The sequence below is a fragment of the Diceros bicornis genome, chromosome X (genome assembly GCF_020826845.1).
Source record: "Diceros bicornis minor isolate mBicDic1 chromosome X, mDicBic1.mat.cur, whole genome shotgun sequence".
Taxonomy (NCBI): domain Eukaryota; kingdom Metazoa; phylum Chordata; class Mammalia; order Perissodactyla; family Rhinocerotidae; genus Diceros; species Diceros bicornis.
In genome coordinates this window covers 17,019,324-17,035,262 of record NC_080781.1, presented here as the reverse complement: position 1 = coordinate 17,035,262, position 15,939 = coordinate 17,019,324, and the positions used below count along the sequence as shown (strand labels likewise).

The 15,939-nt window shown below is 43.5% G+C and overlaps 1 non-coding gene across 1 annotated transcript; it reads right to left on the bottom strand.

The window, feature by feature from the left end:
• Nucleotides 1–2,936: 2,936 nt before the first annotated feature.
• Nucleotides 2,937–3,077, bottom strand: LOC131401503 (U4 spliceosomal RNA). Its single transcript, XR_009217702.1, has one exon. It is a non-coding gene; the product is annotated as a U4 spliceosomal RNA (small nuclear RNA).
• Nucleotides 3,078–15,939: the final 12,862 nt, after the last annotated feature.

Here is a 15,939-nt window from a genome sequence, read left to right as displayed (position 1 = left end):
CAAAAGAAGACTTCATAGAAATTGATAGTTGCTTCTATCAGGAAGAGGATAGGACTCCTTGATCTAGTGACTGAGTTTTAGTCAGCCTTAACCTCACCTGACAGAGACCTGCTTTCTGAAGGGGGTCAATAATGACACCTCTGCTGTTTGTTCTGCCTCTCTTACTGTTTTCTTAAATTTCAGAGTGGCAAGTAATGTCTGGAAATCTAGGCACAGCTTCTGCCCAGTAGCTTATAGTATAAATATACTTTTCTATAATTGTAGGATGTATAAATTCAATGCTGAAACCACCCTGGCTGTACCACATTTAACTCAAGGCAAAAACTTTAATAAAATGGGCACCCTGAGCTTCAAACTTTTGGGATGGGGGTGTACTTTGGAGTTGTTGAGGGATTTTTCCCTTCGTCCTTAAGTGAAATTTCCATTTATTAAGAAGCTCTAATGGTCATAATGAGCAACAACACTGTCAAGAAAGGTATAACTAAGATACTATATTTAAAGGACATTTGCTTTGGGGTATTTACATTTGTGAGACAGAGAGTGTGGTTCCTAGCTGTCAGCATTGCCTCCTGTCATTACTTTTCACTTATTATCTCCATAATTATCTCTTCATCACAAAATGCTAACTGGGCTAGTGTAAATAGACCCTGTTTTAAATTTTAAATGAATGATAATAAACCAGAAGGAAGTAGATCTTAGATCTTAAAGCTTTATTTTAAAGGATTGTGAAATAGGTGGTCAATTGATTTGAAAAGAGGGCTTGTTACATTTACAAACTAGCAGGTAATTACTTTGCAAAGCAATAGAATTTTTTATAGATATGAATGAATTCTATTTAAAATGTGATCAGCATATCTACATCAGTGTTTCAGTAGTCCACCACTTCTGTTTAACTGATTAATCATTTTAATCAGTTTAGAGACTACACAAGAAGATCCTTCATTCAAAGAACAAATATCTGTTGAGCACCTACTATGTGTCAGACATTGCAATAGGCAAAGATTGAAATAATTTTGGCCATTGTGAAACTTGGAGCCTGGTGTGGTAGGTAGACCTAGTGAGTTGAACAGTGGCCCCCAAAAGACATCTATGTGGAACTTGTGAAGATGATCTCATTTGGAAAAAAGGTCTCTGCAGATATAATTAAGGTAAGATTCTTGAGATGAGATCATGCTGGATTAGGATAAGCCCTAAAACCAATATGTCCTTATAAGAGGCAGAAGAGGAAGACTCTGAGACACAAAGAAGAACGTCATGTGAAGACAGAGGCAGAGATTGGAGTGATGCAGCCACAAGCCAAGGAATGCCAGGAGCCACCAGAAGCTGGAAGAAGCAAGGAAGGATTCTCCCCTAGAGCCTCCCGAGGGAACATGGCCCTGCCAATACCTTGCTTTGAGACTCCTGGCCTCCAGAACTGTGAGAGAATAAATTTCGTTGTTTTAAGCCACCAAGATTGTGGTAATTTGTTCTGGCAGCCCTAGGAAACTAATACAGCAGACAGTAGTCAAGTAACCACAAAATAAGTGTAAAATTGCAACTGTGCTAAAAACTATGATGGAGAGTTAAGTGATGCAACAAAAGCAAACACCATAGGGATTTGACCCGCTCAGGAAGATGAGGGAATGATCTGAGGGGTGAAGAGGGAAGGGGTGAAGGCTCTGGGCAGAGGGAACAGCACATGGAAAGTCTCTGTGAAAGAAGAAGGCACTAGGTAGTGCCAGGATGGGGAGAGGGAAGGGACTTTCAAGATGACCTTGAGGTTTCAAGATGAGGTGGGACCAATTCACCTAGACCAGATCTTATCAGCCAGTTTAAGGATTTTGGTGTATAATCTAAGATAGAGAAGAATTCAAATATACTAAGTTCAAGGTATGATATGTAATTAATGCTTACAAAAAATTAAGCAGTTAGTTTAAAAAGCTCCATAAAATAAGAATCATTAAAAATGGCATGTATACCTATAACATTTTATTTGAAACGTGTGTTCATTCACTGACCTCTCCATGAAGATCTAAGACTTTGTCTTTCAGTATAGTTTAGATGAATGGCTTTCCTTGGTCTCTCTCTTATCCACAAGATATTGTCTACAATTTTCCATTTCAGTTCCTTTAAGGAAACTAAAATGAACTTGCAAAGCTTTCTGAGTGCAGAATCCTTCTAGAGTTTTATTTTATGAGATCTTTTGCATATTTCTCACTCATACTTAATTGAACAATTTTTATAGCAATCTGCCTTTACTGAGTCTTCCCAAAGCATTCAACCTAGTTTTCAGAGAAAAGAACTCTCTGAAATATGAATGTGTTCACGTTTAATCAACTTACATAATACTTCATTAAATTAGGTAATTATTTCAAAAACAGGTTAGAGACTCTTAGACTCTTAGTAAACATAAGCTCAACTGGTAAGAGCAGAAATATGTGAGCATCCTGGAGAGTAGTCTACTAGCAATGAGCAATCAGTATGCCACAGGCATGGATTATGTATTTTACAGAAGGAATAAACGGAGAGCACTGGTAAATCCAGAAGGTTGATTAAATGGATGTCAGTTACAAGAATAAAACTGAACCTGGGTTTTAAGATGAATGGATTTAATGGGGAAAAGAATGGATGGTCATAGGCCAATGAGGAGGCTAACAGAGTAGTCCATGTGAGATATTCGCAGCTTGGATTACAACAATTCTCTATAATGGTAATGGAAAGATATATCCACGTTTGAGAGATATTTAGGAGATAAAATTGACAAGATGGTGGGTTGGATCCAGAGAGAGATAGGGAAGGGTCATAGATGACTCCAAGTTTCTGGGTTGCAAAACTAGATAGGTAATGATGCATTTGCTGAGTTAGGTTATGCTGGAATTGGACCAAGTTTGAGGTGAGTATGGGATATGTTGAGTTTGAGGTACCTTTAATATCCAAAGGGATCTAAAGCTCAAAGGAGATATCTGAGCTAAAGTTTAACGCTTAAATACAATCAATCTCACCCACCGATACATTAAGGGTCGTGGCAACTTTCAATCAGCAATAATTGTGCTTTGATTAGAACCTCATTAGCTGCAATACCACCTCTGCACAAAAATTGTCATGGCAATTTTGCATTACATGTATACAGTATAAAGATATACACTGCCAATATTTAACAGCCTGGTTGAAAAAAAGAAAACCATATATACCATTCCATTGGTGACAAACTTTCAAAGGAAAATCTGATTCATGACTTTTTTTTTCTATCCCTCATTAATAGTAATAATAACATATATTGAGTGCTTTCTGTAGGCATTCTCCTAAGTGCTCACATGTATTTTAATTCATTCAATCCTTGAAAAGATTCTTTAAGGTAGATACTGATATTATCATGTCCATTTTACAGATGAAAAAGGTGAGCCACAGACAGACTAACTGTTCTAACATCGCCCCCCCCACCCCAGTAAGTGGCAGAGCTGTGAGTCAAGCCAAGGTGGTCTGTCTCCAAAGCCAGTGCCCATAACCACTGCACATCACTGCCCCCAGGAGGGCATCCACGGAGGCATCAACGCCCACAGGACTTCTAGACACATGGTATATTCCAGAATTCTAAACTGGAGGAGTAAAAACAGTGCAACCATGATAAAAGTCCTGTTTTATTCGGCTCACTGTCCCTAGTCATGCAATTTCCCAGCCTCCAGGTTCCTGTGTTGTTAGAAAAACATTCTCTAAAGTAGCAACACGAATGGCTTCTTCCAATGGTTTTAAGTCTTTGTGCTGCTGGCACAGGAAAGCGGTAAAGCCAATAAGGAAACTATGAAGAGGAAAGCTTCTTGAAAGAGATCTGAAATCATCTTTCAAAGTATGTAGAAGGGAGATATGTTTGCAAAACAACACGAACGCTCTCCAAAACTTTCTGAAAGCTTTAGCAATACCAGACACTTGACATCTACAAAAAACCCTTTAATCTCAGAAGTAGTGAAGGCATCATGGCATCAGTGTATTAATAACAAAGGACTTGTTTTGCTATCTATTGGGCAGCTAAAACGTATTTCTTTCCTAGGAAATATTTGCTAGATTTCATCATTCCTGGTTATAAATTATGTGTTTCTCAATTGTTGTTAGCCAGCTGACAGAGTCAGTTGGACAATTATTTTTCAGAAGCATAACTTGACAGTGATTTAATATCACAAACTTCATTGTGCCTGCTTTGATTAAGTTTGTCATTTCAAAACGGTTGGAGGGAAGTGAATTCATCTTACACACAAAAAAAGGATGATAAAATTTCGTTAGCTTTCACATAGCCCTGGGTAAGGCTCAAAACACTATTCTCATATCTTATTGGTCTCAAAAAATTGAAGTTTTTTTAATAACTGCTCCTTCTTTTTCTCTTTTTCTTTTCGCCTGTTGTCTCCTTCCATCAACTTTATCTGTGCATCTCCTATTCCTCCTCACTCAACTCTCCTAGTCCCACCTGCCTGTCTCCCCGGCACCTCCCATCTTCCTTTCTACCTCATATTCTTATCCTTCTCTATTTCTGTGAGAATTAAATCGGATGCATGTATTGTGTTTTTCACTTTCACCATTGGTATAAAGCAGGAGTCAGCAAACTACAGCCTTCTGGCCAAATCCAGCCCTCAGCCTATTTTCCTAAATAAAGTTCTGTTGGAAGACAGCCAAACGTATTTGTTTACACACTGTCTCTGGGTGCTTTCACGCTACAATGGCAGAGTCAAGTAGTTGCAACTGAGACCATATGGCCCACAAAGCCCAAAATATTTGCTATTGGGCCCTTTACGGACCACGTTTGCTGACCCCTGATATAATGCAGTGAGCCCCAGAACTGAGCAGCCATATTTCCGGGGTCTTTGGAGCACTTATCTCTCTAGACCAGGGGACTAGATCACAATATTGCCACCTTGGGACCCTAGGAAGTCACTTAACATCTCTCTGCCCAGTTCTCTCATTTGCAAAATCAGTCCCACAAAAAGTCGTTCCTGCTCCTAGTTCGGAAGGCTGTGGTGATCACACACAAAATAATATTCCTTTTGTGTCTGTTAGGTCTAGTTGGTTTACAGTATTGTTCAAGTACTATATTTCCTTGTTTATGTTCTGTCTAGTTACACACACACACTGCTTTAAATGTATGAGATTAATTTTAATCCACAGGGAAACTAATAAAAGATAAAAAATATAAAGAAATGTATGTAAATTAGAAGGTAATAAATGTATACACACACAAAAAAATAATATTCCTAATATATGAATGGGGAAAGGTATTGAAACCCTATAACTTCAGATGCCAGGAGGAAGGTTTCCCTATGGACACCTCATGAAAAGCATAAATGACCTAGGCAAGAAATATCTTCCATTTTGCAATTTGAGGTATCTGAATCACAGTATTTATCTTTAACTGCCCGCTCACCTTTGCATCTACTCTCTCATGAGAGCTCACCTGTGATAAGGAAGCATTGGGCCAGCTTCAAGTACACCCTGCACAGGGAATTGGGTGGCTAGGTCCACCTATGGAGCTATTGGGCTCAACCAACCTGAGATCCTATAGCAAGCTGCCAAGAGCTCATATTGGCCACGGCTGCTTTGAGTTCATTCTTTGGCTGCTGTGTTCTCAAGATGTTCCCAGATTTCCACTTTTTGGCTGAGGCTGCCACCCCGTTTGTAATTCAAGCTGGTTGAGGACAATCTACTTTCTCCTCAAACTAATCAGGCAAGATGATCCCCTTAGAAAAACATAGATATGGTACTGATAGCCTGTGTGGAGAAAACAGAAATTAACAGAAAATTGGAGAGTAAACACTCTGTAGGCTTATCACAAAATGGTGGTCATCAATAGAGCATCATCTTCAGGTACATAGGAGGAACCACCTGAGATTAGCCCAGATGGGCCCCTTCCTATATTCCTATTTGACTGAAAGCATGAAATGGCTCAGGTTATAATAGCAATGCCACTTAGAAGAGGCTAGGCTTTCACCTGGGACCGCTCTGAATCCCCGTCAGCCAGCAAAGTCCCGGCAAATTTGATGTGGAGTAAAGAAATGAGAAAGCCCCCGAGTAAGGAAGGTGGGAAAGGAGGGCGCGCCACCTGCCTGCACTAGGGGTGGCACAAGGACGCAGCAGACCCAGCAAGAAAGAGTCCCGCAAAGGGCTGCTCTCCACACCTAACAGGAAGGCACAGTGCTGGGTTCTTCAAGGCCTCCCAGGATCTTGCTGCTCAAATGGGAGCATCACCAGGAGCTTGTTAGAGATTCAGAATCTCAGGCCTGACCCCAGACCAACTGCACTTTAACAAGACCCCCAGGTGATTCATGTGCACATTAAAGTTAAGATGAACTGTCCTAGGACATGCTCCATTGTAAAAAAGGACTTGTGCCGGTTATTAAGTTGTCGTCCAGTTATTCATTTATTCTCTCTCAGCCCTACACCTGCCCTTCCATGCTCTGCTTTATGATGCTGGGACTGGGACTCTGCAAACCACGTTTCTGCTTTGCCAGTTGCTTGCTGTTCGGCTCTGCCAGCAGGACGCCCCCCCCCCCGGGGTCTTTGTCCAGCCCCACAAGCCCCTCTTCAGAGCTTGGAGATGTCAGCACCAGCTAAGCAGTGCCCCTTCTCAGAAGTCTGAGTTTCAGCAATATGGGGCCCCTCCTCTACGTTTCTAGGCTTTCCTATTTCCAGCACCTTCTTTTGTTCCCTCGCCTTCAGGAGTGGGAGCTGCTTCCCTCAGTTGCTACCTCCATGACACCTTAGAGTTCTCCTTTTACCCTTTCATTTACCTTGTTAACAAATTTATACCTAGTTAACAAAGTCTTCATAGGAAAACCTCACTGTTCAAATAACTGGTGTGGCTTCTGTCCCCTGACTGGATCCTGCCTAATACCAGATCCCAAGGTGATATGCCAGAACTAGTCCAAGGACAGGCTGCTCCCACAGGGTGACCAGGCGACTTTCTATATTCCACCCTCCTCACCCACCACAATGAAAACCTAAAAAGAACAACACACTCCACAGCCCCCAAGGAAAGGCCCTTTCTCCCCCAGAGGATGCGCCAACTCTGCTTAAGTGCCAAAGCTAAAGCCAAACAAGATGCCGGGGCAGAGAAGAGAGCCAAAGAAAGGGGCTTCTAGTTCTTTGGCCCATGGAGGCCCAGCGCCCTCAGAAGCCCTGCTGTTTTCACTGTTGAACTTCTTCCCCAGCACCTCTGTGCCTCCAGCTAGTCCCACTCTGAGAGAAGGGGCCTTGCGTTCAGTAAAAAGAATAGCTCCCTTCTTGGATTGGAGTAGGGGAGCCGGGGAGCCGGGGAGCCTCCCCCTACCCCCAGCAGCAGGTGTTTCAAACAAGCAGGTGAGGAAGGCTGCACATTTTGCTACAGCAGAGATGGGTGGAGAGAAGGGTGGGGGCCAGAATTTAAGCACCTAGAAACCTCCCCCCAACACACACACACACACACACGCAGGAATAGAAAGACATAGGGTTGTTTTTCAGCAGTGCGTCACCTCAGCATGAGGTAATTGTTCCTTCCCATGGTAGAGACACACCTGAAATGATGGATTCTGATTGCTCCCCTCAGCTCTTCACAGGGAAGAAGTTGTCAGGAATATTTAATTAAAAGGAGAGCCAGGGGCCGGCCCAGTGGCGCAAGCGGTTAAGTGCGCACACTCCGCTGCGGCGGCCCAGGGTTCGCTGGTTCGAATCCCAGGCGCGCGCACTGATGCACTGCTTAGCAAGCCATGCTGTGGCGGTGTCCCATATAAAGTGGAGGAAGATGGGCATGGATGTTAGCCCAGAGCCAGTCTTCCTCAGCAAAAAAAAAAAAAAAAGGAGGAGGATTGGCAGATGTTAACACAGGGCTGATCTCCACAAAAAAAAAAGGAGAGCCAGAAAACCAAAACAAAACAAAAAAACTAGAGTGTTTAAGTGGCAAAATACATTTGCAAAAAGAAAAAAAGAGTGTAACACCAATAAAGAAAAAATAAAGATTGACAATAAACACCAAATGGAGCAAGAATCATGTAATTTGTTGTAAACTGGTATAATGAGGAGAAATGGAACAAGACAAAAGAAAATACAGATTTTCAAGGAAATCAGAACCCAATTTAGAATACTTTATTTCCTTGTAAGTTCTGAAACTACTTAAAAGTGTTATGACTATGAATCATCTCTCTACACATTATTTAGATGAAAGGAAAGAAGAGAGACTACATCACATTGTTGACCCCACTACGTGCTAGGGATTGAGTTCAGTGCTTTACATGGGGACATCAGAGAATTTTCTCTCATCTGCCAAATAAACTTGTAACTATTACTATCCCCATTTCAGGGGAAAAATGGAGCTCAGAGGTCCTGAGTCTTACTGAGATTTGGGTGCATGGACAAATGGAATTGGGCCGCAGACTCCATGTTCTGTCTTCCGCACCAAGCAGCTTCCTCCCAACAACCCACTTGCGGATTATTGAAGTCTCCCATTGTCTTAATCAGTTCAGGCTGCCATAACAAGTACCACAGACCAGGTGGCTTATAAACCACAGAAATTTATTTCTCATAGTTCTGGAAGCTGGGAAATCCAAGATCAAGGCACCAGCAGATTCACTGTCTGGTGAGAGCCAGCTTCCTGGTTCATAGTACCTTCTAGCTGGAACCTCACTTGGTGGAAAGGGGGTGGGAGTTTTTTCTGGTCTCTTTTATAGGGGCACTAATTCCACTCATGAAGGCTGCACCCTCATGACCTAATCACCTCCCAAAGACTCCACCGTCTAATACTGTCACATTGGGGGTTAGGTTTCAACATAAAAATTTTGGAGGGACACAAGCATTCAGAACATAGCACCCACTTTTTACAGGCTACCTTCATTTATCATTTACTGAGTTTTGATGAAAACATTCAGGTTTGCTGGATTTGGTTATTTAAGCAATCCATTACATAACGCTACTATGGTTCTAGTATTTAGGTATGGAATTTCCAGCCACCAAGAATCTCTAGTTCTTTGCTCATCATAAAGGAAACTTCATTCATTATCTCCTTTGCTTTATCTGTACAATGGAGCTTGTGACCCAATAAAATTCTATGCAATCTCAAGATGGAAACAACGAAGTGGATTGTAATTAAATGGTTAGATAGTGCCCGCCTCATCTTTAAAGCCTCCCAGTTCATGGTTGATGCCGACTAAAGACAACCCCAAGTTGTCGGTTCCTGTAAACAAACTACACATTTTATTAAAACATCCATATGAATGTCAGCTAACTTGTCCTCTATAGGAGTGGTTCTCACGCTTGAGCATGCATCAGAATCCCCTGAAGAGCTTGTTCAAACAGACCACCAGGTTCTACCTCCAGAGTTCTGAGTCAGCAGGTCTGGGGTGGGACCTGAGTATTTGCGTTTGTAACAGTTCCCAGGTGATGCCAATGCTGATGGTCTGGAGGCCAGACTTTGAGACCCATCACTCTATAGAAAGGCTATAGAAAATGAACTGGGTATTCCCCCTTTCTTCTTTAGTAATGAAACTGATTTTAATTCAGGGTGAAATGCGTCTAGCTGAAAGATTATATTTCTTAGCCTCTCTTGCAACTTGATGTAGCCACGTGACTAAGTTCTGGCCTGTGAGCTATAAGGAAAAGTATTGTGTGGGAACTGCAGGAAGGCTGCTTGAAGGAAGCTGGGTCTCTGGGGAGAGCGTGAGGTAGCCTCTAAGATGACCCCAATGATGCCCACCTCCTGGTATTCAGGCCCTTGCACAATTCCCGTGACATGAGACACATGGAGAGGCCCACAGTAGTGAGCTTGGAAGGGGACTCTGAATCCTGCCAACAACCGCATGAATGGGCTTGGAAGCAGAGCCTTGTGAGTTGAGCCTTGAGATGACTGCTGCCCCAGCTGATGCCCTACTTGCATCCTGTGAGACTCTGAGCCACAACCACACAGCTAAGCTGCTCCTGATTATGAGAAACTGTGAGATAATATCTATGAGACAATATAGAAACTATGAGATAATGAATGTTTGTTATTTCCAGCCCTAGCTTTTAGGGTAACTTGTTACATAACAATACATAACTAATACAGCCCCTTCTTCATTCTGCCGCCCTGATCCACGGGTATGAGAGCTAGAGCTGCAACAGCCATCCTTGACCATGAGGATAGAATCCACGTGATGAGGATGGCAAAGCAAAAAGACAGGCATCTGGGTCCTGATGACACCAGAAAGCCAACACAGAGCTGCATACTTCCCGACTTCCTTTATATGAGGGAGAAATAGACTCTTCTCTTATTGAAACTTTAAAAAATTTATGTATGCCTGGCTTTCCCCCTTTCACCAAGTCTATAAAATAACAATAGTATAGTTTTTTAACAGACACTTAGCTCTTACTACGTGCCAGACACTGTCTAAATGCTTTATAAATATTAACCCATGAAATCGTCATCACAACCCTATTGTTACTCCCATTTTGCAGATGAGGAATCTAGGGCACAGAGAGGTTAAGTGACTTGCTGAAGGTCACACAGCTAGTAAGGATCATAAACCCAGGTAGTCTGGCTGCAGACTCTGTGCTTTTAACCACTAAGCCCTGTTGTGCTAACATTTACTAAGCACTTCCCGAGTGCTGGACACATTTTACAGAAGAGCAAACTGAAGCTTAGAGAGGGTTAAGTAACTTCCTGAAAACCACAAAGCTGTAAGTGGTGATTTGAGATTCAAATCCAGGTTTCTTTGTCTCTAGGGCCGGCACTCTGATGGCTTGTGAAGTGGCGCTTCTGTTCTGGGCCTCATTTGTCTTCAAGTGTTCCCAGTGACCATGTCATTGAGCCCAGCACTCCCCAAACTTGGCTGTGCCTATGGGTCACCTGGGGGTCTTGGCAAATGTAGATTCTGGCTCAGAACTTCTGGGCCAGGGCCCAAAAATCTGCGTTTCTCACACGTGCTCAGATGACAGTGATGCTGCTGGTCCAGGGACCTCACTTCTTGCAGAGGGTCCAGACAGCAGGAGGTGGACATTCTCTTTAGCAGGGCTTGGCCCTAAGGGACTGTGCAACAAGTTTCCTTTTCTGTAAAACAAGGGGGAGCTAGAGGAGATGTTCAATCAAGTTCCTTCTAGTTCTAAAGATTCTTACTTTTGTGCAGAATATAATTTTCTGCCACTTTCCACACCTTTGTACTTATCTGACAAAGAAATGAAGTCATCCAAATTATCACAAGCATAATTACATGCATCTAATTTGACATCAAGGAGACGAATTTGTCTGACTCCCTCACTTTACAAGTGAGAAAACAGAAGCGAAGTGACTTGCCCTGGTCACAGAGCTGGCGGCTGGGGAGCTGTGATCTGCTGCTGGTTCTTCTCAGACCTGACTGTGCCCCCGGGGATCTGGCTCAAATGCAGCGTCTGGTTCACGAGTGTCTGCATTTCTAACCAGCTCTCAGGTGAGGCCCGCGCTGCTGGTCCAGGGCCCCCATTTTGGGAGCGCAGATTCAGAGTGCTTTTCCCACAACACCGCTCTCCTCTCCAACCACACAACTGTGGGGTTAGAAATACAGCTTGGCCGGGGAGGGAAACCAAGAGCGGGTTTTCGGGCCCCCACAGTCAGAAGAGACAGGAAGACCACACTGAGACAGGAAGGAGTGAGCTGAGTGGCCTGAATTTAGAAGGACACTACCACAAGAGAGGTGAGGTTCGCGTATGGCCTGAAGTTCAGGGGAAGTGGTTAGAGTCCCCGCGAGGGCTGAGAACACAACAACAGCAAAGAAGTGCGCACACAGGAGCAATTTCCGGCTCTGCTGCAGGGCTTTTCTGGCATTTCTCTGACACCAGAGCCACCCCCCTGGAGCTGATCCCAGCACAAACCTGGGTGCTAGCACCTGGGTGGCATGGGGCGCTCAGGGGTAGCCCCCAGGTGACAGCCTGACCTGCTGCCCTCGTTCCCATGCATCGATGAGACTTCCGGCCTCAATTAATTCATCTTTAGTAAATGTCACCTGTGTGCCTAGCGCCGTGCTAGGTGGTTTGGCAAATACAAATGAAATATAAAACATGGTCTCTACCCTCAAGGGATTTGTCATCTAATTGGAGGAGCCAATGTAAAACAAGCAGAGAATTCAAAAGACTCTCAGAGAAGACTAAACTTTGCTGTAAGGACTAGATGTGCAGTGGAGAATCTCGGAAAGAAAAAATGGGCATGGGTCTGAGGAAGTCAGAAAAGGCTTCCCGAAGAGGTGATGGCTGACCTGAGGCCTTAGGTATGTGTGGTCTATTACTAAAGTGGCCATGATTCTCTCCCCTCCCTGTGCCCTCACCCTTTGTCGTGTAACTTTGTAGGGCCCTCCCTTCCCCGGCCATTTTGATTCTGGACTCAGCCATGTGGCTGGCTTTGGACATTGGGATATAGAAGACCTGACAATGCAGGGGTCTGAAAATTTGCTTTCATAGTTCTGCTCGTCTTTTGCACCTCAGTCACCACCAGGAAAATATGCCCGGGCTAGTCTGCTAGAGATTGAGAGACAGGGGGAAGCCAATTCACCCCAGTTGTTCCAGCCAAGAGCCAGCCAGACCCCAGACTGTGAGCCAGCTCAGCTAAGATCAGCAGAGCCACCTAGCCAACCACCACAGATGTGCGAGCACTAAGCACTTATTATTGTATGCCACTGAGGTTTTGTGACTGTTTTTATGCATCATTATCATGAAAATAGGTAACCGATATAATAGGCAAAGAGGTTGGAAGAATGGAACACTCGAGCATTTCCTGCAGAGACTCCTTTAGAAGACTAGCTTTGTGTGATAATAATAACTACTACTCAAAACAAGGCTCGCCTGGTTAAACACATTTGGGAAACGCTGAGTCAGTGAAGCTAATAGGTTTCTGGATGTAGGACTTCCCACGGCCTTGACTGTGAAATTGTCCATTGTGAATCTCCAGCAGGAAGGAGTATTCAGAGCACAACACATCCTGAACATCATGTGAAGCATCTCGTGGACAAGGGTGCCCTGGACACATTCAGGGACATGCTGGTCTCAGCAAATCATGTGCCATTCCTCCACTAGCAGATAAGTTACCCTAGGGCAGGGGTATTATCTTTCTTGTTTGGTGCTGTATCTCCAGAGCCTAGAGCAGCGCTTGCCATGTCATGGGCACTCGGTAAATGCATATGGAAGGAAGGAGGGAGGGAGGGAAGACGTGGTGTCTCTTATCTCTGCACTGCCATTCGTGCTGTTGCCTCTGCCAACAATAAACACCTTGGCTTCATCTACCTGGTGAGCCCTGACTATCCTTCCAAGTTCAGGTTCCAAGTCACCACCTCCCTGAAGACTCCTCTGACCTCCTCAAGCAAAGTTGGGTGATTCATCCACCATTATAAATGCTATGAGTATTGCTGCTTATGTCCCTCTCTGCTGCAGGGCTGGGAGCTGCACGGCTGATTTCATCTTTCCTACCACACCAAGCACAGAGTCCATCATACCATAGGTGCCTAATGAGTATGTGCTGGAAAGAAGCAAGGGAGAGAAGGAGGGAGGGAGAGAAGAAAGAGAGATGGAAGGAGAGGAAAGAGGGAAGGAGGGAGAAAAGAAATAGGGACGGAGGGGGGCAGGAAGAAAGAAGGAAAGGAGAGATGAAAGAGGGATTTAAGGAGAGAAAAGAGGGAGGGAGGAAGAGAGGGAGAGAAGGAGGTAGAAATTAATATTCAGGGATCATTTCATAATAGCTAATGGTTAGTGACTACAAGATTAGAGAGATTTCCTGGGGGCAGGTGGTGGAGAAATGCGAATGTAAGCAAACGAGTTCACTCTTTATTCTGTAAGTCAGAAGAGCCACAGATTCATATTTCAAGCAAGAAGGTAGCAGCAGATAAGCTTTCTCCGCAAATTGTGTTTTGTCAACAGGTAAAACACTATTATACTATGTATTTCAAGGTAACCTGAATATGAGTTCAGTCATTTACTTAGAGAAAATAGTACGTAGCAAAAGAAAGAAAAAAATTTGCACAGGTCTCTCAACCTTTGTAAACTAATACAAAGACCTCTGTTGAATGGAGATGCTGCACTTAACTGGGGTCTGGTGACCAGAAGTGGTCACCCACGAGCCTGAGCCATGTGTTAATACATTAAATATTGAATCAAATCTGCCCTGTATTGATAAAGGGAGGCGTGAGTCCTAAGAAGAGTAGTCTACAATCAGAGTGGAATTAAATATTTTTTTCTTCTGAAAGCCAATAACAGTACAAATAAGCATTTAATCAAGACTTGTTTATCATCAACCCTCAAGCATGGAAGATAAAGAGCTTGTCGAATTTATGGGTTTTGTTTTCTACCCTTTAATTTTTCAAGCAGTTGCTGGCAGTCTCCTCATGGCTATCATGCCTGCCAAAGTTGAAGGAATGGCTTGTATTTTTCCGAAAGCTGCCTGGCGTCATAGGTATCTCCAATGTTCTATGCTAAGTAGGAGAAAATGAGAGGATAACAAGCATGCCTATTTCATACATTTGTAGTCCTAACTAATTCAAAGCTGGCTGGGAGCATTAAACAAGCTAAATCTTATTTGTATTGACATTTAATAAGAGGTGAAAATTCAATTCTGCCCAAATCTAAATAAGCCGAAAGATTTATAGAAGTGGGAGAATTATCCAGAAGGTTCTAGAAATGTAAGAAACTTTGTATGTGTGTGCATTGAGTTAGGGAGGCAGGAGAGGGCAGAATGGTTGGAAAGATATTTTGGTGTGGGGATATTCCAGAGTGTCTGTTGCAGTGACTATATGGAGGGGTGACATTTAAATACATCCAGAAAGGAGTGAGGTTAAGTAACAGATGTGATTAGCATTCACCAAAATGACCTGTACACACCCTGTAAACTTGTGGCTGAAAATATTTGAGGACACCCGCATCCCATCAAAAAGATTTTAAGAATGGGCTCAAGGAATATGACTGGAACTTTAAGAAGCTGATTGGATTATACTCTGTTTTTAAAAAAAAGATTTTAATAGCAGAAAAAGGATGCTCAGATTGGAGGCTAGAAAAAGAAGAATCAGAAAGCAAGAATCAGTCAGTGTCTCTACGACCATCCGGGGGTAAAAGGGCTCTGAACAGCCAAAATGAGCATCCACCCTACTCAATAGAGCTGTTCCTGTGGTAGGCTGGAAAATGCGCCCTCAAAGATATCCACATCCTAATGGAACCTGTGAATGTTACCTTATATGACAAAACTGACTTTGCAGATGTGATTAAGGATCTTGAGATGAGGAGATTATCTTGGATTATCCAGGTGGGCCCTAAATGCCATCACATGTATCTTTATAAGAGGGAAGCAGAGGGAGATTTGACACATCGAGAAGGCAACGTGAAAGTGGAGGCAGAGATTAGAGTCATATGGCCACAAGCCAAGGAATACCAGGCAGCCACTAGAAGCCAGAAGAGGCAAGAAACACTCTCCCCTAGAACCTCCAGAGGAAGTGTGGCCTTGCCAACACCTTGATTTTGACCCAGTGATAATGATTTTGGACTTCTGGCCTCCAGAACTGTAAGAGAATAAGTTTCTCTTGTTTTAAGCCATCCAGTTTGTGGTGATTTGTTACAGTGGCCACAGGGAGCTAATATAACCCCTATCTCAGGATGAGTGCCTCAGGCAGTCGGAGCTGAGGGACACTCGCCATTACTCTCGTGCAATTGACCCTCTCTTCCCCGTCCCCCGGGCCTTCACTCCCTGCTGTCCCACCTCTGATTCCTTGCTCTCCAATTAGCTTTCTGGATTACAATTTGGCATTTTTTTTTTATAGATTCACCAAAAGATAGAGACCACACCAACCAGAGACACAAACGTTTTAGTCTGCTCAGCAGTTAGGTTTTCTACTGTGAATTCACTTTAGATTTATGCATCAGTCTCTGTGAGATTGGCTAGTGTAAGCCAATTGCCCCACCCCCCAGACTTGGCTAGCTCCAGTCACACTAACAGAATCAGTTTTCTGGACCTGCAGTGTTGAAGTCTCAACA